We start from the raw sequence: 7,435 nt of genomic DNA, 5'->3' as shown, positions 1-7,435 counted from the left end.
TTGGGGATGATGGGAAGTTTTCTCCTGACCGATGAACATCGGCCAAGAACCTCTCCCCGTTCTCAAGACAATGAAATTATGCTAGGACTCTGGCTGGACTCCCCCCTTTTTGCACTCATTGCCCAGTAAACACAGCCCACCCCAAACTCTCAATAGACTCACCTGTAGCTTGCTTCAGTTTGCATTTCTGAATTGCAAGTCCTCTCTCTATTGCATCTGTGGATTTTGGTATCTGTGGGGGTCCTGCAACCACGCCCTCATGGATCCACAGGGACAACTGTGCTCACTTTATTTGTATTTATGCAGTCAACAGAGTATACATGATAAAAAATAAAAATTAGGAAACAAAATCATGAGATCATTGATCGCTATTGAGTATGTAGAGAGAGAAGGGATGCATTTCATTAGTTGTAAGAGATAAAGTGTTTTTTAACACATTTGTAATGTACGGTGAATTTTCTGTCTTAGGTAAGGTTTCTTTGAAATAACCAACTTAAAAAGATCTTTTCTCAAATACAGATTACTAAAAACATAGCTTGTGGAATGGACTATAATAGAAATAACTTTTCAGATGAATAACAGTAGAAAGTTAAAAAGGTCAAGCATTCATTCATTTAGTCAGTACATCTTTGTTAAGCACGGGTTATACAGCCAACAAATTCATCAGAAATGTGACCATTCAGCTGACTGTTCATTAGATTCTTTGTGCTTAAGCAATACTTCTCCCTCTAATCCTATCCGGCAGAATAAAACTATGTTCTTGTTAAATTATATACTTGTCTAGGTGTCTGACTAGACCAAGTTAAAAAGAAAATGTTTTGAGAAAATCAGCGATCAGAATTCCACCATTAAATTAGCAGCCGCAGCCAAGGTTCTCAAATAGATATGCTAATGAATAGGCCATAATATCAGGTTTTATCATAATTCTAAGGCTGGATATTGGCTACTACCCAAGCCATAGCAAAAGCATTACTCAGGTGTGAAGGCTGAATGAGGACCTCACCCATCTGAGCTGACCTTCAATTTGGCCACATTCTTGTGGGTGGGCATGGGGAGATACAAATTAAATGAAACAAATTTGAGTCCACCTGGCATCACAGATTTAAGAAAATGGATCCAAAGTCAGTATATTGGCCCATAATTGAAAAGATAAATTTGCTGTTTTTATGATCCCTGTTTGATAGCCTTTTGTGATCATTGTCTTAACTTCTTTACTGGACAATTCCCTCTGACCTGGTTCACACATTTCCTTCGACTAATCTGTGTCTGTGTTGCCTTTGAAGTCATCATAGAAACGGCCCTTCTCCAGAAATTAATTAATTAATTAATGTTATTCTGGTCTCTACTCCCCATGCACTTTCAGAGTCACTATGTTTTGTCATTTTTTCACACTGCTTAATGAAGTTCTTTAAACGTTTCTATGCACAGTCTTTATCAGTCTGACTGTGAATCTTTGGAAGCAATGCATGGTTTGCATTGACCCTCCTTTCTCCGGGGATGCCGGCGCGAGCTCCATCACGCAGCACCAAGGCATGCCTTTTCTTCTAAAATTCCGTTACTGGTCTGACCGGTGTGGCTCAGTGGTTGAGCATCGACCCCTGCACCAAGAGGTCGCCGGTTTGATTCCCGGTTAGGACACATGCCTAGGTTGTGGGCCCGATCCCCAGTGGGGGCATGCAGGAGGCGGCCAATCACTGTTCTCTCTCACTGATGTTTCTCTCTCTCCCTCTTACTTCCTCTCTCTCTAAAAGCAAGAAAGGGAAAATTTTAAAAAAATAAATAAATAAATAAAATTCCGTTACTGAACAGCATGTTTACGAACAGCAATGTTAGGCGGGAAAATGGCACGGTGGGAGTGCTGGAGAGAAAAGCTCCGATTGGTCATTGTAATAAATTCATTTTATTGTAAGTGGCTGATTTTTACCGATTTGCTTTTCATTTTGAGAATTTTAGTACGCATTTGCATGAATCGATACTAGGTGTTAAGACTTTCATCACGGAATTAAAATAAATATAAGTGAATCTATCAAATAAGAATTCTTTAATCCTGAAGTTTTCAGATGGAAATAGGAAAAACAGTATTTTACAATGAAAGAGCCATGTTCTTAGGAAAATGATCTCTTAAATCTATCTACATATCGGTATATTCATATTAATTTAAACTCATTTGGATGAAAGCAAATAAAAGTGTAAAAATAAAACATGAAAGCTTAATATAAATTTAGTTTAGTCGTCATCTACATTTATTATTTGCACCTTGTCTTCAAAATTTTAATTTCCTGTAAAACAGAAACAACATAAAATATTTTTTTTTGCACCTCAACCTAAATACTTTAGTTTGTGTTTCATAAAGAAAACAAAACCAGCAGGAAAATTGAAGTCAGTGATTCTCTATATATATCTTATTGAAGGGCTACCTCATTCAAATGCTATAGTAATAGTTAACATCTACTAAAAGTCTTCTATGAACCAAGAATTTCACATACATTATGTCCGTTTAAGTTCCACAATGACTCAACAAGGTCAATATATCATGATACTTATCAGATACTTGGAATGCTTGACCAACTTTGACAGTTTCAAAGGAGTTCAATAATTCGGCCAAGTTCAAATATTTGAAGAAGCAGGGATTTGAACCTGATTTGCTGTTCTTTTTCTGTATCATTGCCTGAACAATAGGTTGCCCTTGGAAAGAAATGAGATATAGAACCTACCCTAGAGGACCACATTACACATACTCTGAATTGATGGGTAAACTATACCAATAAAAGAAATATGATGTTTTTCTTTTGTTAATACTAATTACCAAAATAATAATACATATTTTACTTACATTGGTAATAAGATTACATAATCATCTTTCTTTGACTATTTCTTTGCATATTTAAAATTATTTTTAAGTTGTTTCTTTCCATTTTCTCCTGGCACAAGATTGTCAAGTAAATTTAACTGTTTAATTTTCACAGACATTTCTAATTACAACAAAAGTTTCTGAGCAACATTGAAGAAATTAGCATAGAGTCATAGCTGAAATGTTCTTTGACAAAATTCAGCTTCCCTTTTAAATTAAAGGCCAGTTCAGAAATATATCCAAAATAAACACTAATATTCGCACTGTGTAAAATGGGTACACTTCTTGATTTTTCCTAGCTTTTAACCTCTGGTAAACTAAGCAAACAAGCAATCCTGCCAGGAACACTGATCAACATGGTGTTTTTGTGAATGGATGAAGCAGAGAGAGGCACCTTCCTTTGGGACATGTTTGTTTTATCAGTTTCCATTTTCAGTCATTAAAATCGATGATTGCCGTGTCGGGCACTTCTGCTCGAGAGAGAGATAGCTGCTATAATCTTATTCACTTATAAGCGGACAGATTCAGCCTTGGTTTCCTGACAAAACCTAAAACAAACAAACAAAAGCACACGTCCAATGTATTTATGAGTTTCTTCATGGTTCAACTCAGTGATGTTTTGACCAGGATAAAATCAGAACTCTTGTCAGTCCATAAGCTAGATGAAACCTATCTCTAAATTAAATTTTTTTTTAATCCTCACCTGAGGATATTTTTCCATTCATTTTCAGATAGAGTGGGAGGGAGGGGTAGAGAGAAAAAGAGAGAAACACCAATGTGAGAGAGACGCACCAATTAGTTATCTCCCACACGACCCTGACCAGGGCCAGGGACGAACTGCAATCAAGGTACGTGCCCATGACTGGAATCGAACCTGTGACTCTTTGGTCCACAGGCCAATGCTCTAACTGCTAAGCCAAACCGGCCAGGGCTAAATTAATTATTTTTCATTGTTGCTGTTTTACCTCCTAAGTAAATCCAACTCTGACTAGTTAAACATCACAGTGTAGTACACTGAGCTTCAGCATGAGCATCAAAATGCCTGGATTTGAATTTTTCATTAATTTGGTGAGTTATTTAAATTCTGAAAAACCTTAGTGTGTATCCTTATCTATAATGTTGGGATGATAATGCCTATAAAATATAGGAGAAAATATTATAACTTATGTAAAAATGCTTGGGGTACACTGGCTATTTAGAAAACATTAGTCACATTTTCCTTAAAAATCAACCAACAAACAAAAAATTTAAATAAAATAAATATTTTACAGTATAGAATTTTCAAGTCATTTTAATAAGGCATGAAAATCAAGTTTCTTATACAAAGAGTTATATTAACCAGGCAGTCAAACTTAGAGAACACTAGCATTATGCTAATACTAGTAAGAAACATATCCACTATCAAGTAAGAAACAAACCCACTGGGGATGAAAAAAGAGAGTTTTAGACACCTTTTCTCTTACTTGTATAAACTTAATCAGGGCTTACAATTAATTTTTGTAATTTTTCTATATGAACTTCAATGTTTAAAGCTTCATTTCTATCTCATCATTAAATGCCACACATCATCCCTGTTAGCAAAGCCACTGTCTTTTTTTTTTTTTTTTTTTTTAATGTGATGTCTGGTAGTTCTTATATACAGTCCTAATCACATCATTGATTTCAGTAAACTTTCAGTAAGAATAATTATTAATGCTGTTAAAAGCAGAATCTGGCATTCAATATTCTTTCTTTCTTTCTTTCTTTTTTAAATAAACCTGGATACTTAAGATTAAGCCTAATAGTGTGACTCAAGGGGCCTCTAGGTAATTAGAAGTTTCCTGTGGTTTAGTATTAATACAGTAAAGACACTGTCTTCACTTAAAATTCTACACACACCCCAAAATACTTATACAAGCCACAAATGGTTAAATAAAAGTGCTAGAAGTATTCACTCATCCTAACACAGAGGTAAGTAGATATTTTTAATTGTTCAGACTGTAAAAACAACCATATAAAATTGTATCTGATTGATTTTTTTTTCTGTAATTTAACAGCCGTAAGATATATTTTGTCTACAAAGGTCAAAAAAAGTAAGGCTATCACCTTTCTACTAACTCAGGTGTGTCTTTAATACACTAAAAAATTGAACAATGTGCTAGAAAAAAAAAGCAGGATACAACAATTATGAAAAAGATGAAGACATCTTGAAGAAATCAAGATATTTCAATATCCAAAGCAATGAAAGAAAAGGGTAAGATGAGATAATGCATTTTGATATACAGAAAAAGAGGTCATGATGTAATAAAGACTCATTCTTAATCAGATCTGTTTATTTGACTCTGAAGGAAGGCGTGGAACAAGACATAAATCCAAAGGACTATTTATTTATCACTCAAAGACAATATGTGAAGGAGCTCACAAGAATGTTAGTATGATCCCTGTTCACCTCCACCACCTACCCATTCTCAAGAAAAATTTGGAAGCAGTATCAAACACCATTGCCTAATTTCAAAATATTCCTGGACCTCTTATTGATCAATATCTCTTAGAGAAAGAATGAGAGTATAGCATCTGAACTGCAACAGTACTATTAGAAAATGATACCGTGAGCATTAAGATATATAATTCATGTAGCTTTCATTTGCTCAGACCATTGTAAAAATCCATAAATCATTTTCTTGTTCATGTATTGCTTAAGTGCAATTTGTCATTTTGCATTAGAGGGCTGCTTCAGCTCATCAGTGCTTTTAATTCACTGTTTAGAGTTTAACAAAATGCTGGCCCTGTCTGATCACTTGAAATGTGAAGCCACACCAATGTTAACTAGGTTAAACAAAATAGAGAACATTTCTACCTTGAATAGCAAGTAAAACTTAATGGAATATCTAGCATTTTCCCCAAAAAGCATGCATTGGTTTGGGTTCAAAGCATTAGAACACACTAAAGAATTACCTGAATGCTTATTAATAGCATAGTCTATATCCCCCCCTCCCCCCCCCCCCCCCCATCGCCAGCCCACATTCACTCTTTACTGTGGATGAACAAAAGCTAACACAGTGCCGGTGGCATTGGCTCCAAAGCCTTGCCTTCTCACCTCTTAAGTTAGGTTACAGCGCTACAAATAAACCTCTTGCTTGGTTACCCTTCAGAGTTGCAATGCAGTCCAGGTCCTTTGCGTTTGCTCTCTGCACTCTCTTTGCTGGAAATGCCCTGGGCCATCTGGCTCAATTCTGGACGAACCTGACGTTTGAAAGACTCCTTATCGACAATTTTAATGTTTTGTCTTCCATTTCTTTAAAAAAAAAAAAGTCTTCTCTCAAAGCTCTGGGTACACTGCAATAACAAGAGGATTTAGAAACAAATTGCTTTCGAGTCAAGTTAAATCACTGCAAACACTCATTTATCCAAACACTGGTTAACAAACGCGTTTCCCTCCCGCCTTTTCTAGAAAAGGGTAGGGAAGAAAGCAACCCGGTTACCTAGTTTCAGAGTTTGGAACTACAAATATAAAACGCATTTGTGGGAGCCTTGGCGCCCCCTATTTCTGCTGCACTTCGCGCCCAATGTACACTGTCATTCTCATTCACCGACCAAGACTTTCATGAGTTGATTTTGATAACCTCCCTCCAAAAAATAACTACTTCCCCCTTCCGTTTCAGCCTGCAATTTGGCCCAGATGGTTGACACTTCTGAAGGGGACTTGGAGATTGGGGGGCAGGGTTATGTTAGCCAGGGATTGTTTTCCCTTGTCTCCCAGTGATGGGGTGTTCAGGGTTACAGTATTACATGAGATCCTGCATTTCAAAGAGGTCCTCAACCCACCACCGAGGCTATTTATATACCGGCCTCGCTGAATTCTCGTTCCACCAAAGGGAAAGTGAGAAAGAAAAAGGAAAAAGGGGGGGGGGGGCGTGCTTAATGGACACAGCAAGGGAGAAAATAAACCAGTTACACTGAAGAGACATTTCAAAGGGCAAATTTAAAGTGTTGTTTTGTTTTGTGGGTGACAGGGTAAGGCTGTTTCATGGTTTCAGGTTTAGGAGGCAGAGAAGACTATCAATGCCACTATCTGAATCTTGGTCCCTAGCAAAATGCTCTTGCAATTGCCCTTGGCTGGGTTACCCAGAGGGAGGCGGTTGGCCCCGACAGAAGACCTCGTCGTCACCCCGCCGGTTCCCGGGCGCCTCAGAGACTGTAAGTCAGAGAGGCGAGACCTCTAGAGGACCCCAGCCGGCGTCGCCGGCTCGGACACAGGCCTTTGCGACCCAAGAAATCCGGCAGAGCCCCCAACAGGCGAGCCCTGTCTAGAGAGAGCTCCGAGCAAATTTCTCTGGCTTGCCTTATGCTGCTTTTGCCGCTAGGAGGCGCTTGTAACCCACGTTTGCAGAGAGAGAGAGCCGGTTCAAACACAACTGCTACCGAAAAAAAAAAAAAAAAAAGAGCAGCTCAAGCGTTACAGTGGATGTAGTGATTATTTACAGGCAAATCTGGCCATCTCTCCACGTCCTCATCTCCACCTCTGGAAGCTCTCTGCCTCTCAGCGAACGCCCCAAATCTGCTCAAACTTCATCTGCATCTTGAGAACAAAAACCTCTTCCCCCG

This window comes from Molossus molossus, unplaced genomic scaffold (assembly GCF_014108415.1).
Source record: "Molossus molossus isolate mMolMol1 unplaced genomic scaffold, mMolMol1.p scaffold_m16_p_4, whole genome shotgun sequence".
Classification (NCBI taxonomy): domain Eukaryota; kingdom Metazoa; phylum Chordata; class Mammalia; order Chiroptera; family Molossidae; genus Molossus; species Molossus molossus.
Note: the sequence above shows the minus strand (reverse complement) of the source record.